Genomic DNA, 27,280 nt, shown 5'->3' with positions numbered 1-27,280 from the left:
TTTTGTCTTTTGATTTAATCACTAGACTATATAAACAAATGTGTAAATATAAACATATTCATAAACTGACTTTTCTGAATTCTGACTCCCCATACACCCACTAATGGTGTGTTCCAGCACTGTATTCTTGTAGTTGTTATTTACAAGTGAGTCACTTAAGATAGGTAGAAATAACTGGTAATTACTAAAATGAGATCACAGAGGAGAAGAAAAAGGTATAATATCTTCTGTATACTTTTATTAGCTCTCTTTGGTTACCTTGTGTGTGCTATTTAGTCTTTGCAGATTGCTCATGTGTAATGTGTGCATAAAACATTTTCTTCTGGAATTGCCTAAGTGGTTTATGTTGAGTAGTTCAGTGACCATGGTACAAGCAAGAGGCTTGTGTCCTGTTGGGTTTGACTAGCACTGAATATTTTGATACTTTTTGTGGTCTGTGGGCATTGCTTCCTCCTAGTTTACAAGTACTGTTTGCCACTCCTTGGGACTATGTGCATAAGTAATATAAGTCTGATCTAATCTCAACTACATTTTTGGAGTTGAGGACCTCAGTTTAAGGTGGACGTCTTTTATTTAAATTTTTTGTATTAGAGGCTCTAAATATACTGGAAAGCATTTTTATTTAAAAAAGAAAAAAATGTCTTTTTGTGCCTATGTGATAATACCCACTAATATGCGTGCTCCCCTTCCCCCCCCTCTATGTATGAGATAAATGTGGTAATTTATATTTGAATATATTCCATGACAATGATTTGCAGGCATCATCTGTAGGCATACTGGTGGAGCAAACTGATCAGAAGCAAAGCTGTGAAGAGAAGTTTGGCCTGCCTTAAGAGTACATAGAGGAGAAGACACCTGAGCTGTCCTAGTCTGAAGGCAGAACCCAGTGTTTTTCTCTGTGCCCTCTGAATGTGAAGGAGAGTGTGGATGGATAAGCTAAAGAATGAATGAGTTGGGTCTAGCAGCTGGCATTCTTTAGAGATGTTTAAAAAAAAAAAAATCTTTTAAGTTCTGGGAAAGCCTCCTAATATGGTAGACGTAGGAATGTGACAGAGATGTTAAGACTTACTAGGCCTAAGTACTTGGAACTTGGAGGACATTGATACTTATGTCGCTGGAGCTACCACTTGTTGGAGAGTTAAGGTTATCGCTACAATTTGGCACCTTAGCTTCTATGTGACTGCTTGATTCTCCATCTCTGTGGGTGAGGGGGGAAAGTCTTCATGAAATAAATGTTAGCTAACAGTGTGCAAATGGTGGGATTTTTGAATGATCCATTTGGGCTAGCTTGAGTATCCTTTAATTTTACAATTTGTTACACACCTGAGAGGAAAGAGCAATGATGTGGAGGGGAAGGTGCGTGAAGCACGCTTTAGCAACAGGACCGTATGCAAGGCTTCTGGAGCACCCAGAGACTGTCTTACGAGGAAGAAGAGGAGCTGGCAGGAGCACCGTGTGGCTATGAACCCCGTCAGTGCCCTTCTGAACGTGGGGTTTGCTTTGACTCCTGAGACTACGGACTGCTAGAGACCAATGGGAGAACGTGCTGCTCTGTGGATCCGAGACTGTGGCTGGGAGAAAGTTGTTTAACTCTGATGTATGGTAAAAGGTAAAAAAATTGGATGTTCTAGCTTGTGTGTGTTACCATCATCGCATAGGACGTGCAGAGTCTATTCTGTACGCACACAAGCCACACACCCCCTTTTTTGTACTTTTTTGTATGATCATTGCATTAATAGCTTTAAAGCTTGTTTTTGTGAAATACTTTATAAATATGTATTGTGCTGGAACTGCTCTGAGCCTGGTAGCCAGTCTAGGGCATGAACTCTCACAAGTGGAAAACCAGCAAGATACGATGTGTAACCAAAAATATGTAGTAGTTCTAGGCAGCAAAATGAAGGAAGAAATCCATGCCTTACCTCCCAGCTCTGGGGAGGGGCTTTAACATCCATCAAAGGCTGCTTGACTTTTGGTCCGCAGATATTGCTTATTGGTTAGCTGATGTAAAATAGCTGGTTAAATTCCTCCCCCCCACCCTCTTTTAATCAATATTACAGTTTGGGTTTTTTTTCTTTTTTTCCCCAGCCATTTGCAAGTGGAATGCAAAGAGCTGGCTTAGTCTAAAGCAACTTACTTCTTCCTTAAATAGTTCACACTGTCACCACTGGTTGTCTGAAGTCTTTCTTTCCTTTCAAAAGATGTGTGTTGTATACAGGCTTTCAGGTGTAAGACCCTTCTAAATAAAAGTATGTTATAAACAGACTTTCATTAAAATTGTTGCATTTGTGAGCTGTATCAGGCATAGCTAAAGCTACAGAAGTTGAATTATATCTAGTAAAGAGAAAACTGCCCCAAGGTTTAGTTATGTATTTATACTATAGTCTGTGGTGGGTTTATTCTCTTACAGAGATACTGTCAAACCTAAGCCTGGGCTGGCTACCTGTCAAATGAAGGCAGGTATGCTTATGTATTCTATTTTCTGTAAAGTTTGGGAAACAGTGCTGTCTTTTTCTTCTTAAGTTTTGCAGCATTTAATTAGATGGCTTTATGTCACCTACTGTGACAAAGTATATATAATAGCATGCATGCTGTAGGAAGTTATGGGTCTTGGTCTGTAAGTGCTGTGCCCCATTCCTGTATACAAGGGTGACTCTTTCCCCCGTTCTGGTTTTTCTGCTCTTAGTGGGAAAGGGTGGGATGCAAACCCGTGTCAGGCTGACTTCCATGTCCTTGCTGCTTCCAGTAGTGGAACAGACAGGCTTAACAGGGATATCTGGGCAGAGAGAGGGGAAAAAGTATCCAGGCTCGAGTTTAAGAATTAATCTAGGAAGGACATTCTAAAAATAGGTAGAGCATGTGAACATATACCTGTGAGAAAGACAATGTAAAAGATTTTGGTCCTAAAAGAGGCTTTTTAAAGGGATAGCTCTATGCATCTCTTTCAACATGCTAAATTGCACGTTGTGATGCTTAAATGTTCCTGTTATGAGGGAAACTTGTCTTGGTTTGCTTTCACTGCTTCCCGCTCTTGTAAGCTTCAATACTGAGTGTGAGAGAACATCAGACTAAAGTGGAACACACCCAAATTTAGGGGAAATAGCCCTGCTATCTGCGGAAAGTGAGCTCTTTTTTAGAGGTAAAGGCTGAGTTTGTGACCAAACAGTTAACACTTTTTTTTTAATATGCTAACTAACATTTATTTCAATTGTTCCTTTTAATAGCTATATTGCAGTAAATGTGCCTTTTCCAAGGAGGACAGTCAGTCCCTTAACCATACCGTGCACTGATTGCAGGGGGAGCTCAGCATGAAAATTGGTGAAACTGTAGGGTCTCCTGTGAGTTGGTGGTTTGGTTATTGTAGTTTCCTTTTGTTGGAAGGAGTAGATTATATCCAAGGAAAAAAGTGATTCTTCCCTCTCCAAGTCTAACTGTGGCTTTTGTTTCATATGCTAATGATTGTTTTGTAATACAGGAGCACAGAAATTGTAGCTGCAGATGGCACTCCATTGTGTTTTGGAGTGTGAAACCACATGCCCACACTAAAACAGAGTAAGAATGGGACTGTTAAAATTTTACAGGTGTGGGACTAAAAGATGAGGGCTTAAGTTGGCCTGAGCATCCAGAAAAGAGGTCTGTGGCAAGGGTATATCCCATCCCAGAGTCCTGCAGGCTTATGCCAGTGTTCCTGGGTGGACGTTGAGTCTAGCACTGACAAAACACCTGGCTCTACTTACATGGAGGCATTATTTAACAACAGAATACAATAGAATATAAGGAAAGATGCTGCCATAAAACTAGCAAGAAGAGCAACATCTTCCTAGCAGTGCACTGTATTAGATCAGCCTGTGGATTAGTCGGGGACAAAACTAAGACCAGGTAAGACAACAGGTAACCCTCTCACCAGACTTAGTCTTCATTCAGAAACAAATAGAGTAAATATCCTTATTTTGGTTTTATCATTTTCTCTCCTCTTGCTAGACTTAGAGATTAGAAGGCAACAGGAACCTGACCTGTGCTTTAGTTTAAGGAACTGAAGTACTTCACTTACTTGACCTCTTAATACAGAGGCAAATGCTCCCTTACCCGTGTATGTTGGTCGATGAAGTTGGGATTCAAAGTTGTTATCAATGGGGGTTGTCTAACCTCTGCTAATCAATTTTAGTTTTAAACAGTGTCAAATAACGTGAGATTTTGCTTGCACAGAAGGGTGACAGTGCGTACGTGAGGGAAAGCTTGGGAATATTCACTTAATTAGATATGGAAATAAAAGAGAGTAGCAAGAGTGAATCCTTATCTATAAAGACCAAGTACACAGATTGATATTACAGCTTGGTTTCACTGAGCAGGGGAGTCGTACCCCTGGCCCATCAGTCCTGCCACTTCACTGATACAGGCATAGACAGTGGTATTACCCTGTTGGGAGCAGTTTAAGGAGGTGCAATTATTTGTCCTATTAAATATATAAATGTGTCTGCTGTCTTCATTACCTGAGCCAGCTTACTGCAGGATCAGGAAAGAGAGTGCTGTTACTGATCGAAGGGTCGGGGGGAGGATGTGATATCTAGGGAAAGTTTTGCGCGAGGGCATGAGCAGAAGCAAAATGGTGGACTGGAAGTGATGATTTTTTTTTTCTTAAATTTTGTTTTATCATTGCCCACCCCTTGAGGCTAACGTGAGTCTATGGGCAGATGATCAAGAACAGCAGCAAGAGATGGATAAACAAAACATGAGTTATGTATGCTAGGTGATTCTCTGAACGAGAAGAGAATTTCTTTCTGAGAGACTGTATCAGTGTTGGAAGCTTTCCGGTTTTCTTTCCCTCTTTATTTTGTCCTCCTTTTCCAATTTTATTTATTTATTTTTAGCATTTCTCTGAAGTAAAGAAAAAACATAATCAGGTATTTAAGTAGAGGATGTTTTTGAGTCAGGTTTATGAGATATTTACTCTAGTTTTGCTAAAGGAAGTTTTATTAAATCAGAAGTCTGACTCATACCTGTTGCATTCTTTCATTGTAAAATGCAGTTCTGTAGTGTGGTTAATAAGTGACTATTCTAGCCTAGTATTGTGTGAAGAGGCACGTATTACCACAGTAATTTCTGAATGCGTTGGATAATCTAAACTAATCTAAGCAAACAAAAACAACCCAAACAAAAAAACAAACAAAAACCAAATTGAATTTATGAAGACCACTCATTTCCTGTAATAACAGGCCTTAAATTATTTACAAGTTTGCCTACAGGATAAAAAAGTGGAACAAACTTATGAAATTGCCATTCCAACAAACAAGCTGTTCTGCCATCCAAAAGTACGCTGTAGGCAGAAATAGTAGGTATACATGAAAATGTTAGTGTAATTTGGATAAGAAGGCATCAATCACAACAAGCAGATCTAGTTTCATAAGTTCAGGTTCATGATACATTTCTGACTCAGGAACATGAAAACATTCTTAGCTAATAGCCAAACTGAATTAACAGTAAGTAGACAAAATGGAAATAGTTCAAAGCTCTTTAGTTTACCACTTTATAGGTTTTGCGTTTAAAAAAAAAAAAACCAAGCCAAAAAACAAAAACCAAAACACCAAAACCAAACAAAAAACCCACACCAAAACCCCTTCCTTTTTTCTAATATTAAAGTGTATAAATTTATTTACTAGCTTTGAAAACATACGCTGTTTTAACTAAAGTAATGTTCTTAGGGAGGTATGGCAAAAGCAAGCAGTGTCTGTTTTTTCAAGTAATAAAATGTTCTATGTAGGAGTTAATTCCATATTTGTTAACTTTGTCTAGAAATGCTGATAGCACACTCATAGAAAAGTGCTTTGAAAGACAATAGCATCTCTGCTGCTGAAAAAGCAAACATTTTGTTTTTTAACCCCCTAACATATTATTAACAACTCATTGTAACATTCCTCCTGACTCAAAATGAGATAAATATCCCTTAAATGCTCTCCTGTTTTTTGTGTGTGTATGGTGTAGAAGCATGGCTTACAGCAGTAGGAGGGAGAAGGGGGTAGGGGGCTCTAGGATTAGATTGTGCTAAACTAATATATTTGCGAGCAGAAATGGGTGCTTCCAAAGAGGTGTACCGCAGAGGGAGACGTGGAGTTGTGTGTGCTGCAGTCCGGGGGTTGCATTGCATGTTCAGTGCAAATGCACTGAATTGGAGAAGCCCTTTCCGCCTTTCTTCTTTTTAGGCTTTTTAAGGGACCCTGGGTACTCCTAGTGTTTGGGTTCTCTGCTTGATGCAGAAAGGCGATTCCAGGCTGTGCAAAAGCCAAATTAAACCTTGGCCTGTTCCCCTTTAGATTGCTGGGATGTAGCTGGCTGCCACATGTAATGGGATTAAGCAAAGGGCACAGACATCTGCAGTTCTGGGGGTGTTTTTCCTTTAACATAGAAGTTGGACTTGCTGGTTGGTATTCTTGGTTCCTGTCATCAATCTTTAATCTGTGCAGCTGTCGTCTGCACTAGGAATTTGTGTACGTAATACCTGTTCAATATGCAGCGTTGCAGAGCTTTGCTCTGAAGACTACAGGAGGCTTATCCTTGTAAGAATGAAAGAGCAGAACAGGCATGATTGGATATTTCCGAATCAAAAAAAGCCTCTTGAAAAGTATTAATAGGTTATCAACATTTTTGTTGACTGCAAATGTGGGTATGGAATCACGGAGCATCTCGGGTTGGAAGGGACCCATAAGGCTCATTGAGTCCAACTCCCTGCTCCTCGCAGGACTACCTACACCAAACCATATGGCTAGGAGTGTCATCCAGATGCTCCTTGAACCCTGACAGGCTTGGTGCTGTGACCGCTTCCCTGGGGAGCCTGTTCCAGTGACCAGCCACCCTCTCAGTGAAGAACCTTCTCCTAATGTCCCAGTGGGTAAGGGAGGGATCTGCTCTACTTCGTAATCACTGGGAGATTGACCAGGCTTTCTCCCAGTAATACAGGCAGACTGTGGTGATTCCTGTTGGCTTTCGTTGAGAAATGTTGTGTACTTCTTATGAGAAGTACTTACGACAAGTACTTAATTTTGACTGTTGACATATTTGAACATTTTATGCCATACCTGGGTCAGGAACAGTATGCACCGTATCGAACAGGAAAAGAAAAATATGTTTTAAGGTATTCTGTTTTAGGTTGGGTTTTTTGTTATGCTTGTTTGTTTTTAAATGGCACTGGCTAGATTTTTAGAAAATGATCCTTGACGCAATTTCACATTTGGCCCAAAATTGTTTGTAATTTATTCAGAAAATTTGGACAAAGTGTCAGGTATCTTTACTGGTTAAAGAGCCTGTATTTGGGGGGGAGAAGTCTTTTTGTGTTGTCATTGGACTGAGCTGTCGATGGTCCACAGTACTGCACATGCTGTAATTGCCAAATAGTTGGCTTGACTGATAAATTACTTCTTCCAAATATTGTTCCTGCTTTGAAAAGTATATTTTGACACCTGTATTCTTAAACTTTTGAATAAAATAATACAAATATTGTTGGACTTGCTGTAGACTTTTGGTTTTCCAGCTGTGTTTGGGTCTATATGTAGCTATCAGGTTGTATGCTAAATATTAGCTCAGGGTCTGTCACTTGAGCTATTGTATTACAGCACTGTAAAGAAGTTTTCTAACAATACAAATGGGCATTTAACCCATATGGGGTTTGCAAGGAGCTTCAAAAACTACAGTCAGACTCTACGACAGTTATCTATAATAAAATTATTTTTTCTGGCACATCAACACTTAAAAAGCATCAAGATTCAGCAGTGCTTAAATGCAAAGCAAAATATTGATTACAATTTGGAAACCTGCTATGAGTTATGGAGTACAACTATATATTTTCATCTTTTACTCTTTAAAAATTAATCTGTTCCTTTTATCTCTGTTGTATAAAAGGCTGTGTTGTTCAAGCTGTGTGGATAAGTAAGATGAGCCCCTGATTGTTTTCTATTCCAGCTGTAGCTTTGGAAAATATATTAATTGCAAGGGCTCGTGGAGGTACCTCTTCTTTGCATGAACTCATTACGTACCTTAAAATTTTCTTCATCTACTGTAAGTAGTATTTTGGAAATAATTGGAAGAGTATGTGCAATGAGATACCCTTCAACATGAGCAGTTGTTCCAGAATCTGACCTTGGCATTGGCCGTGATGACAACTCTGGGATTGAAAATGTGAATTTGAATTCTCTCTCTCTTGTTTGTATTAGTAAGGTGCATTCTGAAAATTACTACTGTTCCTAATCAATCATCTTCCCTTAAAAAAAAAATAAGATACCGGGGATCTCAGATGATTTTTTTTTTTAATCAGATGAATGTTTCAGGTTTTTAAATCCTTTATTCTGGTCTTTGCCTCATCAACAGTGATAGCTTTGACTGCTTTGTTACTGTGTGGTATATGTCTGTCCATCCCCTGTCTCCCCCCCAAAAAAATAGTGTATGTTTCTTTGTGAGTCTCCTTGCAGTGCTGATCAGTCTTGCTACTGCTTTCTCTTTTTCCAGATTCTTCCTCAGCACTGTTACCTACTTGGCCTTCAAAACAAGTCACCCCGCAGTCTTTTTTTATTTCATTCAATAGTCCAACAGAATTGCATTTTCTGTTTAGAAAAACAGAAAAGCAGAAAAAAGCAATCCTTTTCTTTGGGAGTGTTTTGGTTTTTTTTTTAAATTCTGTTTTCAGCCAACGCTCTTGCGCATGGTGTTCTGAAGCACTCTAACTTCTCTGGATAACTGCGAGTCACCCAGTCTTCTGCTCTTGTCAATAGAAAGATTACTTCCTTTTCCAGGTCATCTTTCCTTTCCAACTGGGCATTGCACACGCTTTGCCTTCAGAGTATGTGGAGATAAAAGTAGCAGCAAACAGAGGTAAAGCACTAAAGGCAGGTAGTACTAGTTTACTAGAAACTAGAGCATTTCATCTGTCCTTCTGTATAAGCATCTTGTAATTTGCTGTTTTTCTGAGTATTTACAGCCAGCAGTCTCCCAGCCTTCTGCATCAGGACACAGAAAAGTGTACTTGAGGGGCTTCCATGTCACGGTGGCAGTCGCAGACTTTGCGACCCATACGCGAGGCTCCAGGCTAGCCTGTTCTCGAGGCTGCTCTTGGCCACTGCTGCGAAGCTTCAGTTTGAGACGTAGGCAGCTGCCTGTCTGCAGAGAGGGCATGGGTGGCAAGAACATGCTCGGGCAGTTCTTCAACAGCTGCGTTGGCTTCCTTTTGGCTTCTGGGTGCAGTTCAAGGTTTTGGCCTTGGTTGCTTTTAAGCCTAACGTGACTTGAGCTCCGGCTGAGAAGGCTGCCTGCTTTTTTGATCCAACATAGCAATTAATGTCAACCGGGATACTTGACCTAGATCATCCTAGTTTTTAATGTCAAGTAGCCATTGGCAGGAAGTTCTTCGAGAAGGACTTTTGACTGTGGAATGTGCTCCCAAACTGGCCTGGTGTAGTCAGCTTGCTGAGCGGGCTCGGCGCCAGACCTATCTTATTTCTTTGCCTATGGAGATGAGGAATTGTTCAGTGCTTCTCCTGTTCTCCTTTGCCCCTGAAGAAAGGCAGGTTAATGTGGGTTTATAATCACTACACTAAGATTTTCCACTTGAGCCATGTGGGAAGACAAGTGAAATATATTTTAAAGAAGAAATAGCATACATGCCTTTATACATAAAAGGGCTTTTTTCCTGAGAGAATTTAATTGAACGTTTTGCATGAAATGAAAGCAAAAGACGTTTCCTCACACAGACCGGTTTGAAAGTATGGCAAGTTAAATTTAGATAAGTGCTGTTTTCTTTCAGCTTTGTGGAAGACTCTACAGTTCACTGCCAGGCACAGAAAGCTTCCTTCCTGCTGGGAAAGGAGATTTGTCAGACCATTAAAACCATCGCCAAGTTCTTTAAGCTGAAAGTACCCTCCCCAAGCCTCACAGCTGAATAGACTGTAATAGGGCTGCTTTACCCCACAAGAAGGAGCTTGATGCTTTTTTCCTGGCCCCACCATTTCTGATGCGGTTGGCCAGTTCAGTGAAGAAAAATGTTCAGGAGCAAAAGTAGCTTTGAGAAGGAGGGGTTTTGTCTGGAGTGCTGCATGACACCTGCACACCAAAGCTGGAGTGAACTGTGGGAATATAAATACAGTCATAACTTTGGCCTGGAAAAACTCTGTTCTTACACCTACTGCGAGACATCCAAATGTTTATCGGCAAATGCCCAACAGCCAACCAAGGCAACTACGGTTATAGAAGGATACAAGGGAGGAATAGGGGAGATAAATTTCATGTAAAGCCCTAAACTTTAGTTCAGGGAGCCAGGACCAATTTCTAACAGTACAGTTCTCTTTGCGCAGGTGAGAGACTGCCTGGTCCTACGGGCTGAGAGAGGTCAGCTTGCATGTCTGCTTTGGACAGGACAGAAAAAGTCTAACCACCTCCCTTTCCTGAACACGTTTTAACTCTTTTCCAGTCAGTCTGGCTTCTGGAGAGCTTTGGGAACACTGTTTAGGAGAAGAAAGGAGAGGAATTAGAGAGACTGGAATAAGGAAAAAAGATACTTGTTTCTGGAAAAGCTTAGGAAATAAAACGGAAGTAGAAGTGGAGATCTTGAGAATATTCATAATTTTAGTTCTTGACTATCCAATAAAAAAGATAACTCTATAAGGAAAAATAAGAGGTAACATGATAAACCTGATCAGGTGGCTTGATTCAAAGTCAACTGAAGATTCACTAGTTTCAGCAGATTTTTGGATAAAACTTTTTTGAAGTGTAGGACAAAAGAAAAAGGAGGCTTAAGAAATGGAAAACTTCAAGGAAATAAAGAAATAAACTAGAGGGAAATATATAGGTCACACCTAAGGGGAAAGATCTTTTGGTAAGTCTTTTTTGAAGACTGGTAAGGAAGAGAGGAAGTTTCTATGCTAATGAGACAAGTTACTACCCGGAGTGAGGCAATTCTTGTGACATCTGAGGGGAAAGGTACCGAAGGAATAAGTGCAAGCTGCCAAGTATGTTGAAATAAACATGCTAATTGGTGTCATGTAACTAAAAGCAGTTATGTGCAGGACTGGTGTTACCCACGAGCAGGCATCCACTGTATTGAGTGGGAAATTCTGAGAGCTTAACTAAATACTGAGATCAGTATTTAGTTACTGATTCTTAAATCACAGAATCACAGAATCGTATAGGTTGGAAAAGACCTTTAAGATCATTGAGTCCAACCGTAAACCTAACACTACCGAGACCACCACTACACCATGTCCCTAAGCACCTCATCCAAACATCTTTTAAATACCTCCAGGGATGGGGACTCAACCACTTCCCTAGGCAGCCTGTTCCAATGCTTGATAACCCTTTCAGTGAAGTAAAATTTCCTAATATCCAGGCTAAACCTCCCCTGGCTCAACTTGAGGCCATTTCCTCTCGTCCTATCACTTGTTACTTGGGAGAAGAGACTGACACCCACCTCTCTACAACCTCCTTTCAGGTAGTTGTAGAGAGCAATAAGGTCTCCCCTGAGCCTCCTTTTCTCCAGGCTAAACAACCCCAGTTCCCTCAGCTGCTCCTCATCAGACTTGTGGTCTAGACCCTTCACCAGCTTTGTTGCCCTTCTCTGGACACGCTCCAGCACCTCAATGTCTCTCTTGTAGTGAGGGGCCCAAAACTGAACACAGTATTCGAGGTGTGGCCTCACCAGTGCTGAGTACAGGGGCACGTTCACTTCCCCAGTCCTGCTGGCCACGCTATTTCTGATACAAACCAGGATGCCATTGGCCTTCTTGGCCACCTGGGCACACTGCTGGCTCATATTCAGGTGGCTGTCAACCAACACCCCCAGGTCATTTTCTGGAGGGCAGCTTTCCAGCCACTCTTCCCCAAGCCTGTAGCGTTGCATGGGGTTGCTGTGGCCCAAGTGCAGGACCTTGCACTTGGCCTTGTTAAACCTCATACAGTTGACCTCGGCCCATCAATCCAGCCTGTCCAGGTCCCTCTGCAGAGCCTTCCTCCCCTCAAGCAGATCAACACTCCCACACAACTTGGTGTCATCTGCAAACTTACTGAGGGTACACTCGATCCCTTTGTCCAGATCATTGATAAAGATATTAAACAGGACTGGCCCCAACACAAAGCCCTGGGGATCACCACTTGTGACCGGCCGCCAACTGGAGTAAACTCCATTCACCACCACTCTTTGGGCCCGGCCATCCAGCCAGTTCTTTACCCAGCGAAGAGTACACCCGTCCAAGCCATGAGCAGCCAGTTTCTCCAGGAGAATGCTGTGGGAAACTGTGTCAAAGGCTTTACTGAAGTCTAGGTAGACAACATCCACAGCCTTTCCCTCATCCACTAGGCAGGTCACCTTGTCATAGAAGGAGATCAGGTTGGTCAAGCAGGACCTACCTTTCCTGAACCCATGCTGGCTGGGCTTGATCCCATGGTTATCCTCTACGTGCCGTGCGATGGCACTCAGGATGATCTGCTCCATCAGCTTTCCCAGTACCGAGGTCAGGCTGACAGCCTGTAGTTCCCCGGGTCCTCCTTCCGGCCCTTCTTGTAGATGGGTGTCACACTGGCTAATCTCCAGTCAGCTGGGACCTCCCCAGTTAGCCAGGACTGCTGGTAAATGATGGAAAGGGGCTTGGTGAGCACATCTGCCAGTTCCTTCAGTACTCTCGGGTGGATCTCATCAGGCCCCATAGACTTGTGAGTGTCTAAGTGGTGCAGCAGGTCACTAACCATTTCCCCCTGGATTATGGGGGCTCCATTCTGGTCCCTGTCCCTATCTTCTGACTCAGGGGGGGCTGGGTACCCAGAGAACAATTGGCCCTACTATTAAAGACTGAGGCAAAGAAGGCATTAAGTACCTCAGCCTTTTCCTCATCCTTGGTCACTGTGTTCCCTCCCCCATCTACTAGGGGCTGGAGATTCTCCTTAGCTCTCCTTTTGCTGCTAATGTATTTGAAGAAGTATTTTTTGTTGTCTTTTACAGCAGCATCCAGATTGAGCTCTAGCTCAGCTTTGGCCCTTCTAATTTTCTCCCTGCACAGCCTCGCTACACCTTTGTAGTCCTCCTGAGTTGCCTGCCCCTTCTTCCAGAGGTCATAGACTCTCCTCTTTTTCCTGAGTTCTAGCCAGAACTCTCTATTCAGCCAGGCTGGTCTTCTTCCCCTCCGGCTCATCTTTCGGCACCTGGGGATAGCCTGCTCTTGTGCCTTTAGGACTTCCTCCTTAAAGAATGTCCAGCCTTCCTGGACTCCTTTGCCCTTTAGGGCTGCCTCCCAAGGGGACTCTGTCGACCAGTCTCCTAAACAGGCCAAAGTCTGCCCTCCGGAAGTCTAAGGTGGCAGTTCTGCTGACTCCCCTCCTCGCTTCTCCAAGTATCAAAAACTCTATCATTTCGTGATCACTATGCCCAAGACAGCCTCCAACCATCACATGGCTCACAAGTCCTTCTCTGTGAACAAGAGGTCCAGCGGGGCACCTTCCCTAGTTGGCTCACTCACCAGCTGTGTCAGGAAGTTATCTGCCACACACTCCAGGAACCTCCTAGACTGTTTCCTCTCTGCTGTATTGTATTTCCAGCAGACATCCGGTAGGTTGAAGTCCCCCACAAGAACAAGGGCTAGCGATCGTGAGGCTTCTCCCAGCTGCTTATAGAATAGTTCGTCTGTCTCCTCATCCTGGTTGGGTGGTCTGTAACAGACTCCCACCACAATATCTGCCTTGTTGGCCTTCCCCCTGATTCTTACCCATAGACACTCAACCCTATTGTCACCATCATTAAGCTCAAGACTATCCAGACACTCCCTAACATACAGGGCTACCCCACCACCTCTCCTGCCTTGCCTATCCCTCCTGAAGAGTTTATAGCCATCCATCGCCGCACTCCAGTTGTGCGAGTCATCCCATGTTTCCATGATGGCAACCATATCATAGTTTTCCTGATGTACAGTGGCTTCCAACTCCTCCCACTTGTTGCCCATGCTGCATGCATTGGTGTAGGGGCACTTCAGCTGGGCTGTCGTCCGTGTCTCCTCCATAGAGAAACACCCCTTGTGTGCTTTGAGGCGTTTCACTGGCATTTCCGTCTTGGCTCCTATTGCCTCAGTATCCCCTAGCTCAACTGTGTTTGACTTCAGTTGTGCCCCAGTGTACCCCGCACATCTCAGAGACACAGGCTGAGTGCCCTCGCTGGCACCTGCTCCCTCTAACCGTGGCACATTGTCCCTCAGCTTCCCTCGGGCAAGCCTGATATTATCCCCCTCCCCTTTCAAGTCTAGTTTAAAGCTCTGTCGATGAGCCTCGCAAGTTCCTGAGCAAAGATTCTCTTTCCCCTTTGAGAAAGATGAATCCCATCAGATGCCAGCAAACCCGGTGCTGTGTAGGCCATCCCGTTGTCAAAGAAACCAAATCCGTGGCGATGACACCAGCCACGGAGCCATGAGTTGATAGATTGGGTGCCTCTGTTCCTTCTAGTGTCACTGCCCACAACTGGAAGGAGAGAGGAGAAAATAACCTGTGCTCCAGAGTCCCTTACTAGCCGTCCCAAGGCCCTGAAGTCTCTTTTGATTGCCCTAGGACTTCGTGTTGCAGCTTCGTTGCCCCCCACATGGAAGAGCAGTAGGGGGTAATAGTCCGAGGGCTGTACCAGGCTAGGGAGTATCCTCGTGACATCCTTCACCCGGGCCCCAGGGAGGCAGCAGACTTCCGTAAGAGGAGGGTCTGTCTGGCATATCGGACCCTCGGTTCCCTTCAGAAGGGAGTTACCCACAACTATAACCCGTAATGGAGGGGATTAAGATGGTGCTAGGACATAGTGCATGGGATTTATCTCACCTGTGTTATAGATGGCTACCTCTTGAGTGGAAGGTGGGGGGAAGACCCTAATATATATTCAGCCAAAAGAAGCAGGAACCCTGGAGAACTCTTACCAGGCAGGGGACAAGTAGGCACTTTTAGGGTGTGATTCGTTTGACCTCCTTGAGACCTGTGCTATAGTAGTTCAGTAGAGTTCAGTAGAAGAGCCTAGTTCTTCCCATGGGCTGTAAAGGGAGACTAACATGACCTGTTCAGATACACCTACACTGTAAACATCTTTATTTGGTCAAGTGAATTCTGGCTTGGCATCCACATCTAAGAATGGAAAGACAAGGGTGCTCTGTTATTATGGCTTGTGGTTAAGTGTCAGGTGCCCTCCATCCTAGCTGAGTAAAGACTCAACACCTTTGCAAAATGGAAGCTGGCATTCCAGGGCCTCCAGAGATCTGCCCAGGTAGGGCTAATGATTTGTGCTGAAGCATTGCAAGGGTGTCACCTCTCTGCCATGTCTTCACACACACACACACCCCCCGGGAAGCATATCAGGAGTAGCAGAAGCAAACCCATTGCAACTCCTTGCTCCTCTTGTGTCGGCGTACATGGACACCAGCGGTGGATTGAGCTACAAGGCTGGGTCCTGCAGCATCACTGGCAAGAAGCGAGTGCATGTATGGTTCACCCAGCTCTGGAGCAGGAAGCACCTTCAAAGAGCTGGAAGTAGTAGCCCGTTGAATTGCCCCCATCTAGCAGTGATTGATTTACAGGTGAGCATTGGTAGACGTGACAAGTGGTCAGTCGGTGAGCTCCGCAGGGATGCTACTACTGGAGAGCAGGGTGTACGTTCTGGTGACAGGCTTGGTGCTTACCTGTATATCACCTAGCACAAGTTTAGCAGGCCGTGAAAAGTAAATGATTTATTGAAGCTGGTTCCTGGGTGAAATTGGAGTGTTGCGCTGTATTGTTAAATAGGGCCACATAAAACACAAGAACTCATGTTTTGTTATTACTAAAAGTCAGTAATTTTAATCTTTTGTTTGGACTATAAGTAATATGCAGATGTTACCATTCTCTCACTTGTTTCTATCATATCCATATAAATCTGCTTTTATTACTTCAGGGCTTTGAGATTTTTGTTTCTGCTGCAGAACTCCTAATTAAATAAATAAATACATGTATCTTTATTTTACTTGCAAACTCCATTTAATTTTTCCTCTCAGTTTTTCCCATGGTTTATTTGGAATACCAGCATATTATATGGTGGCTGCAGTATTATTTCTCTGGGTATGCACTATAATGGATGTCTCTGGAACTGATTTTGTTTAAAAAACTAAACAAAAAAGCTTTAATATTCTGTCGTTGTGAAATGTGTTCAAGGGAAATTTTTCAGGAAATTTTTGATAGGGCATTTAATAAAAAAAACTGTTGTGATTTGATTTGAAGTTGTATTAAAATCCAAGGCACTGGACTAATCCTTTTTTAAGAAAAGGAGGGGTGCCAGGTTTAGTGTTATGACTATTATGAATGATTTTATTAAAGTACATTTTAAGAGGTAGCCTTGTTGAGGGTGTCTTTATTGCAAAAAAACCATAAACAGATAATTCTCATTATTACACCTATTTTCTTAAAGTGTTCATTGTCTCTGTGCAGGCTCATTTTATAATGTATGCATCTGGTAATGAAAATAATAATTACATTCTTTCACAATGAAACTGTGATTGGGGGGAGGGCGGGGGTGGAGAAAGCTGAAATAATACTAGCAGCTGGATTCATACCCAGTAAAGCTAGCTAATTGACTAGTAAGGCTGATTCTTCACCCAATGTATTTTAAAGCCTAAAGTTATATTTTAAAGTGGTGGCTCTCTTTTTCTCATTGGCATTCCATATTTGGAAACACCACTTTTTTTTCCCTCTTATTCTTCCCTTAATTTTTTTCCCCTTTGCTGCCACTCCCCCCCATGTCGTCTCCCCATCCTTATGTATGTGTTCTGACCTTCAGCTGCTGAGGAATTGCTCTTGTACTGGGGCTGTGAGTGACCTAGGCACTGACTTGGAATTGTTTGAAGAAAATGCTACCGAGGAGGCTGAAGAAGTCTGAGAGAAGGTGGCTCTGTTGGTCCAAAAAGTGCACAGGGTGATGAGACATGCTGTATGAGCACACCCTAATAAAGTGTCTCAATCCTGGGAAATACAAGGATGTAATCTAGAGCTGAGTAGCAAAACCAAACTGATGTGGATTAAGATACAGCTATTTGGGTGAGTGCGTGCGTGCTGATTGAAATGTAGGAAATAATGCTACAGTTGTGTTGCAGCATGGCTGACTAAAAGTATTTGGATTATATCTGATTTACTTTTTTAGTTCTTAATCTCCCTGCTTTTCATTTTGCTTATTGTATTTGGTTTTTTTGGATGATGTGCTTTCTTCATGTTTTTTTCTGTTGTTTTTTGTTTGTTTGGTTGTTTTTTTTCCTGAATCCTTGCCTTTTCTTTTAAATGTTTCCTGTTTTTTGGTCTCCATTTATACTACTTGGCCCAACAGTATCCCTAAGCGCTGTTTACTTTCCTGTATATCCTCTGTATCTCTTTCAAGGCATATTCAAACAGGTCTACTTTTGAGTTAGGTCTTGAAAATAAGAGGAGCAGCATCAAATGTTTTGAGAGCTTAGGACAAACTTCTGACAGTGCCCAAGCTCAGCATAGCCCTGGAGGTCTGTATTCAGGTCATCTTGCAGGCACAGATTAAAGCTGAAATAGTCTCACAGCCTTGGACTGCGTAATGATTCCCCTTGTGTAACCGAGGGGAGGAAAATGGAGGTGGGAAAGACGTCAGACCTGGCTGGGTATGCAGGCGTCAGCTTGGGGCAGCTGTAGTATCAGGGAGCAACCTTTTCAGGATGCCTTTCAGTCATATCTGATGCCTGGGGTGGCCTGAGCCCATATAAAATGTGGGTTTTGGGAAGGCTGGTTCGATCCCTGCATGAGTGCTGCACCTTTGGAATGGTGTCAGTTTTTCATTTTTGAGATTAATCATTGTAATATTTTAATAAAATGGATGTACAACGTACTTTTATTTAAAAAAGGCAAATGGTGTACAATATTAAAGACCTAAAAGATGCACTAAAATGATGGCATGTAATATTAAGACTCACCTTGCATGAACAAAAAGCAAAGTGACTGTTTTTGAAGCTGCTGCTCTATTGTTAACTTGGAAATGAATTTTGGTCTTTCTTGAACTCATTTAAACTTTCAGCTTCAGTCACTGCCTGTAGTTTATTCCACGACCCTTAGCATTAAATAATTCTGCAGGACCTATCTATTTACTTGTATTTTCAATCAGTTGCTTTATGTAACTTTAAAAACCTCTAAGTCATCTCGGAATATCTTCTTTCCTTATGAGAAATCAACCCGGATCCTTTAACCTCTTCATTACAAATGCTTGAGGTCATGTATCACCTTTTTTTTTTGTCTTTTGTTGACATCTATATCCTTCTTTAGATCAAAAATAAGAACCAACAATTTTTCTTTTGTTTGCCTCCAACAGCTTTATCTTTCAGATTTTTTTAGTGCTGGTTATTTAAGATATACTCCCTCTCTTATCTTCTCCCAGAGTAAGTTTTTTCCAGAAACTTATAAAAAAAGAAAATGTGGTGATGAAAAGCCAAGTTTGGCATGGCAAAATTTGAGTTTCACTGGAGGATTTGCAACAATGTATTCCCGCTGCAAAAGCTTTGTTATGTGAGACAGAACTTGATGGAAAACTGTAACACTGCGGTTTGGTTTCTGCTTTTCTCTTTGGCCGTTACAAAACCAGAGAGTAACCCAGGTGCTCAGCTGTGCTGGTGGCTGCTCTGGAGGGGTGGACCAGCAGAGACCAGGTCTGGCCTCTTATCTGACAGCCTCTGTGGGAAGCAGCTTCATCGTCTGGCGTAGCTTCCCTCTCCAGGGAACAACTCCTCTTCTCAGAGGAGCAGCTTGTTCAGCCTCTTATGCTCCCTGGCTCTGTCACGGGCATCACGCAGGAGAACAGGAGCATTCTGGCCAAAGAGCATCCCTGATAGAAATAACTAAAAAACTGCTGCATCTTTCTCCATATAAGGCCATCATATATACATCAAGCTATGCACTGCCAAGAACTTTTTTTTCTGAAATGAGTCCTATTTTGAGAGTGTGCAGTAGAAGACTGTCTATTCAATATTTTTGTTTACATCCACAGAACTAGAGTTACGGTGTGTTACATCTGACTAAAGGGGAAAAATCTTTTACGGGGACATTATCAAGTTCAGCAGGTTGTAAGCCTTACTTGTTAGAACTTTTTAATTGTTTTAAAAAGAGTGTGGAAATGTTTTGTCCAATGTACTTATTTTTGACAACAAATTAGGGGGAGACGACAGGAACAGAGAACAAGGTAGGAGAGAGTAAATGCCCTGTGCAGCTGATAGAGGAAAAGAGCTCACCCACTTCTACCATATAGCAGTAGACCCAGAAACCAGAGTTCAAATCCATGTCCAGGTTTGTACTGTGCTTTTAGTGAACCCATACAGACTACTACTTAGAAACTGATACCCTAAGTATTCTGATGGAGAAGTTCGACTGTGTAAGTACAGAAGAAAACGAGTCAGAGGTTTTGGCCCTTTCCTGCCATTTTTCTTGTGGGAGTTGGTAGTGTGGTGTATATAATGCATGTAACACGTAATCAATGTTTCTCTGTTGGTGAATGACACTGTGTGACATTTATTTGTCATGTTAGTGATTGTAAGAAGGTATGACTTTAGAAGTTACTTACATTTAAAGTGAAACAGGAAATTAGTAAAGCAGACAACTGAAAAGTGGAAAGTTGTTTTCTTCATGGGTGGATTAAAGAATTTTCTACATGTTCTTTACCATTATGAGAGACTAGTAAATCCTGTTTCCATGTGGGTTGGTAAATTTTTATGAGTAATTGGTCAAGTTAATTTAAGTATACTCCCCCCCCCCCACCCCACCCCACTGATACTCAGGTTTCTAGAATGAATTACATCCTTGCAGGACACCTGATAGAGTTCATCCTCAAAAAAACATATTGGGAAGGGGTTGTTTTATTTTTTTTTTAATAACAGAATACAGTCCAGTAGCTTTGTTCCAAAAACAGATAGCAATGAGCCTTCATTGTTCTTGAAATTATGCTTTTTTTCATTTGCATTCCTTGATTTCACTGTCTGCCTAAGGAATGGGAAGATCTTCATGTTTCTGATGATGGTCGGTTGGTGTCTGTGAGATTTTTTTTTTCTTCCCCTCATCAATCATGGTCATTAATCTGCTCTTGAATTTATGGTCTCAATTTTGCAAGTTTTGTGTTTGTCCCATCGTCTGTCATGTGTCATCCATCCGTCTGTCTGTTGTGTCGTTATTGTGTTGTGTCCGTGTTCCCCCCTTGTCCCCGATTAACTACTGTGATTAGATTTCTTCTGCTCAGGTTCAGTCACTGTTCTCTTTGGTGCTTACTGATCCATATGCTTGTTGTGAGGTTCAGTGAAATAGAGAGGCTGACTGCATAGGCAAAATTATTTTTCTGTATTTTTGATTTTGAAACCTCCTGCTGATAAATGGAAAACCTGTGGCTAGAAGCTTACCTGATTGTTATTAGAAATTTTAGCCCTTATATTTCAGAAAAGCTTGTTAATAAGGCAAAAACTAACTTAGTGCTGTTACTTGTATCTGATGACAAAGAAACATCTGCTTGAAGAGCTTACAATGACCCAGTTTTTTAAATAGTCTGAAGTGTGCTAAAATCAATTCTACAGTATCAGGGTGGTTTGTTCCCCCCCCTCCCCCCCTCATTTTGAAAGAATCAAAGATAAATGTCTTGCACATTAAGGAGATGAGCTATAATAAAACATATATGGATAATATGGCAGCAGTCCAAGAACATTAGTATGCATGCCCCAATCGAGTTGTGGTGGCAGCTAGCAGTCTTTCTCAACTTACAGTTAAACGTTACTCAGTGAGCATGGAGAGCCTTCCTCAGTGACCTGTACCTGCTTTGAAAGGAAGAAACTCACCACAATTTAAGGCATTTGTTGCCTGGATTGATGTGAAACCTGTTGATTTGGAGAACTAGTGCCCAGCCTCTCTAGCGAGCAAAATTTGTTACAGAGTGTCTGGACTGCAGATGACAATGTCTGTAGCCATGTGGATAACTGCATTAAGATGGAGCAGGTATGTGTTCTAACAGAAATGTATGGGTAATATACAGTCATGCTGACACAGGACTGGTCATGCTAACAGATATGCCTGTTACCGTATGTGAATTTTGCTCTGCGTGACACTTACGTGAACACCATCGCTACTGCATGATAATCTATGCCCAGTTTTTTGATAGAGGGAAGGCTACATGTTCTTATGAAACACAGTGGTGGGAAATCAGATGTGAGAGTAATTCCTCTAGCCCTTGCCTGCTTCCTTCCCATATCTAATTAGCCATTGGGGAGGACAGCAAGGAGTGGGCAGCTGGCCAGATAAATTGTTACGGTGGATTGGATCTGGCCAGCAAGCTGCAGCTTGGGCATTCCGGTTTGGATTACAACAACAACAACAAAAAAGAGGTTTTATGTGAATTTCTGACCCAGCTTGCCTTGAAAGACACGTACATTAGATGTTGATGGTTGTTACATTTAAAGAACAGGTTCTTTTTCTGTTCTTAAGTAGAAGGCTTCTGGAATATCTTAGTAGTTTCTTTTCCATGATTATCTATTTATTCCCTTTCCTTAGGGCGGGAGTAATCTTTACTGCTTCTCTGCATTATTACATGCTTCTTGCAAGTGTTCAGGCTTTTACTTTATTATCCTTTGGAGACTCTTTCACAGAGAAATGAACCTTGATGTCAGGTGGTAGTGAGCATGAATATTCCAGAGCCAGATTGCTCCTGCTGTGGAAAACCTCATACATAAGAAGAGAATTAAGGGAAGGAAATTTTCCATGAGGTTCTTCCCACAGACATTTCTCATCTGATCTTTATATTCCGATGGTGGATGTGACAGGTCAGAGGAGAAGGCTACTTCATGAGCGTGGAAGATCCTTTGGGTAATGTTGGGATCCACGACGCAGAGCCGTCTGTATAGGTGAACTCTATGTACAGTTGTTTGATTTGTTGGTCATCTTATGCTTTTGGGGGATACTATAATGTTAATTTTGCTCTTGTGAGCAAATAAATTGGGTCCTTTTATTTTTTTAATAGTCAATACTTTGTTGATCGGTGATGCTTTTTTCGATGCTTGTTAATATTAACACACAAAACACTGCAAGGAGGAAAGGTTTGGGGTACTGTGTCAGTTTTCTCCCTAATATGGCTGATACATTAACCACTGAAAGTTGAAACAACCTGTATGATGGCATCTGATATTTATGTATACAACTATTTTATAAAGGATGTAAGTTATATTTAGAGTAGTAACGAAAACATTCCACCTCCTTTATCTTTTTGAAATTAGTACTCAGTTTGCTTTTTCCCAATATTGCATGTTCTGCTTATCCATGGTTTCTCAATAGTAGTTTACTTGCACAGCGGGAAAGATGAAATAAAGGAATAATGTTGTTTTTCATGATTATGGACGTTATGTACATTTCTAATAGCTCACACCATTTTTTGTGATGTTAATTAAAGTTTGGAAAGATGATAAAATTAATTTTAAGTTGCTTTTTGGTTTTATTTGAGGAAAATAATTGTTCTTACAGCATTTTAATTTAGCAAATCTGTGGTTTTTTGTAGATTCATGCTTCTTGAAGAATATGTTTTATGTCTGTGTTTGGCACACAAGAGATATTGTTAGTCATCCATAAATGAAAATAATTGAAAAGTGACAAAGGTCCTGTAAATGTTTTGAAATCTTTGGGTGCATTTTAAAAAAATTGTGAAAGCTTCATATTTCTGATTCTTTAAATCAATCAGCCCGAGGGTGGTGGTGGGTGGGGATGGTTGTACTACTGGCAAAATATTAAGAATTAGACAAGCTTGAACAGACCATTTTACACTTTGAGAAACTGGAGTTATGTTTTGTGGTGTATACTAAATACCAACTTAATGTGTCTTCTGAAAAAGCAGAACAATTTTAGTGTGCTCCATATTTTCCTAAGCCAGTAGTTTGGCAAGATCTGCTGTAGTTTAAAAAATTGTTATGAGTATGGAGCTGTTGTGCGTTCATTTTATTGAGGCAATGTGTTTGGTTTGAGGGTTTATGTTTACTACAAGACAAAGGAGAGGCTTTGTTTCTAAAAGGGTCTATCTAGTGTTTCTCAGAAAGGGAAGAGAATAGTTCAGGATAATTGCCTAAGAAGTTTCTTTCCTTTCCCTTTTTTTTTTTTTTTTTTTTTTTAATTTAAAAACATTACTGGTTCTGATGACTTGATCCATACCTAAGCGTATGGCACTGGCTTTGACTAGGAACAGGGTAAATCTCACTTGCTCCTACTAAAGTTTCTGTTGACTTTAATGTGAGATTTAATACCACTTCTGAGTTATATGGTAGGAAATACTCAGAGGTCTAAAACTTACAAAGGTACTACAGAGTCATAAACATTTGAATTTCTAAGGTTAAAAAAAAAAGGGGAGCCTAATATGTTGCAAATGTAGATGTATGCAGTAAAGTGGGAATCCCTGGTTTGAGTATAAGGCAAAGCACCTGCAATCCTAAATTAAGAATGTTGTAAGGTGAAATAAGAAAATAGTAAGAGAGTATGTGTGGTAGATGGATTTCTGACACTCTTGCTAGCTGGAGAAGAGAAGAGGGTTGAGTCGCTGTATGACCTAGGAATTAGTATCGTTGAAGATAAAACAAAGCATGTTTGCGAGAAGGAAATGCAGTTGGTAACTGAGTACCCAAGTATACTTGATAACCAGAAATCACTGCTGACTACTGTTGGCTTCAGCCATTTTGTTGGACACATGGCAACAATATTACAGTGTGATCCTTGCTGGAACTGCACAAGTGTAATTAATTCTTCTGTTAGGCTCATCTGGTTGTCAGCTTCTTACTCTTTTCTCAAAATGGCCTGGGGTACCAGGATAAAGTATGCATGTCTAATGTAGATGCACACACGTGGAAATAAAGCGCATGTGTACAAAAGATGGTTGCCTGCCAGGCACTTCCAGTTTTTCACTTTTCATAAGTAGCTGTATTTTCTGTTATCATTGTGCTGCTTCTTGCTTTGTAATGATATCTGAGATTTCCAAAGACAATAGAAAAGTATTTAAACAACAGTACTTGAAGGTGACTATTGTTAATATAATGTTTCAGTGATGATACAGACACCGATGTATTTGTTTAAAAAAAACAAAACACAATGTTTTTTTTTCCCCCAGGCTTGTGGTATTTCTTTAGCAATCAGGTGCTGACAAAATATTAATAATTGTTAATCCAGCCCAATCAAAAGTAATATAAGCACTTACTTTTCCTCCCTCAATGCCACATCCTTAATTATAAGAAGGAAGAAGTGATACAGAAGCCTAAGGAGATTGGTTGGAGTGATGAAAGAAGAGGACTGGGGAACAGAGAATCTTCTTTAACTTTATAAAACATAATATAGACAAACTTGTGGATTTTTTTTTTTTTATATTGCAAATTATTGTTAAATGTAGGTAGCTCCCCACCCCCCTTTTATGTGCAAATGTGGAAAAGGTTGTGTCTGGCTGAGGGGAAGAAGCTCGAGGACCTGATTCTATACTGGATGCTTTCAAAGGCTAAGAGTGGGAGGTGTAGCTTAGACTTTGAGATTGCAGGAGTTGAAACTGATTTTTACATCATGTTTATACCTTCCAGATATGGGTGGCTGCAGAGATTGAAGGCTAAATTAGAGCCTATGGTAATAAAGGTAGCCAAGTGGAATTATTAACAGACAACTGATTAAGGCAACTTTAAAGGATGTTTTTCACCATTTAAAGATGTTTCCAGACATCACTTTGCTCTGAAATGCACTTTAAAAAAATTCTCTGCTCTGCAGACAGCCAAAAAGCTGTGCTTGTGAATGTTAAAAATGACCTTGAGCAGAAGAACTCAAAGGTTGTTGGTGGCTTTGTACTGAATAAAATAAACTGGCACAGCAATGAGAAAAACCTGCATTAAGGTTCAGGGCCCTGATTCAGCAAAACACACTTAATCTTAAACATGGAAACAGTCCTTATTCTTCTGCAAAAGCTCATGCACTTCCTGATTAGGACACAAGTTAAACACTAGAATAAACCATATTCGTGAGTGTATGTAATATGAAGTGTTGATAATGTCCTTAGATGGGTATCTGAGATGTCTGAAGCAGGAAATGAACCCCCCAAAATGAGCAGTGCTATCTGTGCAAGTAGTCAGCCTCGCTTTTTTTGAGATGTACCTTGTGGAGAGGTGTCTCCAGGTTTGGAAGTTACTGCTTTTGGCAAAACATCTGCAGATGGCAAAACATCTGCAGAAGATAGTTGCTGTGAGTATTTGAGAGTTGTTGGGAGACCTACATTAAACGTCTGGTTTTACTAGTAAGGTGCAGAAGATGCCTGGGTATTAATTGAGATCTCAGTAGAATAAGGTTATTTCCTTTGTAACCATATAAACACTAATAATCCATTAAGACTTTTTTTCCCCTGTGGATATGGAAAGAATCACTGTATTTGATCACTTTAGTCTACATTATTCAGTACTTCTTGCCCCTGTTACTCCTAAGCAATAGTTATAATATTAATTTCTTATATACTAGTATAACTAGTATATTGCATACTAGTATAAGAATGCTAGCTGTTTTAAGTGTACTTGAAACTAATAAGCTAATAAGGCTTCTCTGCCTTTGCTTCTTTACAACTTATTTCCATTACTTTAGTTAAGATGGGTAGAATTCATATAGGCAATTAAGTAGACATACCTAACACTTCATAACAGTATTCATCTTCATTTTTCAGCTTTGTGTTTCTTTTTCTTTATAACCATTCTAAGACTTACCCGTGCTATGTTTTATCTGTTATTTCAGTACTTACTTTTTATCTGGTGATACATTTAATGAAAGCATACTTACTTTTACTATATTAGTACTGCTAATATGTTAGTATATTAGCACTATAAGGAACAATTTATCAAATTTTCCATTTAGTCAAGTTACATAAAATAAGTAGCCCTCCTCACCTAATTTGCATTTAAAAAAAATTATCAGTGCTTTACACTTTAGCTATCTCATAAACAGCGTAACAATGTATAATAATGAGAATCATAATTTACAACTCTTGTCTCTAGAAAATTCTCACGTGCGGTGCTAGACCAAGGGCTGCTTTGGATGCTGCTGGGAAGTTAGGTCAGCAACGTTAGATGACATGGTCTCAGGACAATTTTTCAACTGTTCCTTGTTAATACTGGTACCGATGGGAGTATCTGTGTTTGCTCCCAGAAGAATGTTTTTGTCAATAGTATCTTTGCTTTAGCAGATATGGTTTCATTTAATAACGGGGTCCAGGTGGGAAGAGAATACATTACATTAAATTCCACCATCTTTATCCCTTTTTTTTTTTTGCTGCGCAGAAGTACACTGCATACAAAGTAACTGCCTTATGCTTAAAGAACATTAACATTGTATAGTCAGAATCAGCAGTTAGAAAATGGCAGAATTAAGGTTGCACGGACAACCTGTACTTGGATGGGTTGTAAAGCGCTCGTCCCGTCCATTATAGGGCTTCCACGTGCTTGTGCAAGCACGCCTATGTAGGGAGCCAAGTGGATAAGAGAACAATCTGCCTCTCTGCACTTGCTGTCCATGAGAAACTGTAGCCACAAAGACCTTTTTTATCAGGTGGTTAGAAATGAACGACTGTCCCACTTCACAGATGTTACGGTGTCGCGATGGCTGTGTTTTGGGTGTATGGGCACGCAGGTTGCTGCTGTAGCTCTTGAGTCGTGGCTAGGTGCTGCGTAACAGCACTCACTGCTTCTGTCTGACGTTCTTAGGACAGCCTGATTTAGAAAGTTTTCACTGGACTGTTGTGGCCCTGGAAGAAAGCTGCTAATTTGTATTTTTGGGTTTTGGCTTCTACTTTTGGCAGGGCCACACAATGTGTCCCATACTTGGCAGCAACAACTACCTGGCTTGAAAGCTTTCGTTGCGTCTTTAAATCACCCTGCTCAGCTGGAACATTGCAACACGAGTTCTTTGTTTTTGTTTTGGGGGTTTTCACAACACTTGATGTTTGGAAAACCCATAATATATTTTTGTCTTGTTACATGTTGGAGGAACTTAAGAAACCATGAATGTTGCACGGTCAGCTGTGCATACCGCGAAAGTACTTCTTAGTATTTTCTGCTAGGCTAACATGTAACATGTGAACTACTTAAACGGGTCTCTCCTAATCCCTTTTCCTGGTAACTCTGGGGTAAACTGGAAAGTTTTCTAGGAAACACAGTGTAGGACCCGGTACTGCAATAATTGTGCAATAGGCTAAGTGACGGAACTTTTTTTTTTTTTTCAACCACAGTTGGCTGCCTGTATGGTGCCCTGT

The 27,280-nt window shown here is 41.1% G+C and overlaps 1 protein-coding gene across 13 annotated transcripts in view; it reads left to right on the top strand.

Annotated features, from left to right (window-relative positions):
* NRIP1 (nuclear receptor interacting protein 1) overlaps positions 1-27,280 on the top strand; it is a 108,134-nt gene that overhangs the window by 17,229 nt on the left and 63,625 nt on the right. For 3 of the 13 annotated variants that reach the window (XR_012046148.1, XR_012046151.1, XR_012046149.1), the window contains exon 3: positions 759-7,445. The exons of the other annotated variants lie outside the window; for them this stretch is intronic. The gene's annotated coding sequence lies outside the window, so the exon portion shown is untranslated. Of the gene's footprint in view, positions 1-758; positions 7,446-27,280 lie in introns of those variants that run through there. 13 annotated transcript variants of the gene reach the window in all.

This window comes from Ciconia boyciana, chromosome 1, assembly GCF_034638445.1.
Source record: "Ciconia boyciana chromosome 1, ASM3463844v1, whole genome shotgun sequence".
Lineage (NCBI taxonomy): Eukaryota > Metazoa > Chordata > Aves > Ciconiiformes > Ciconiidae > Ciconia > Ciconia boyciana.
This window is presented reverse-complemented; position numbering and strand designations above follow the sequence as displayed.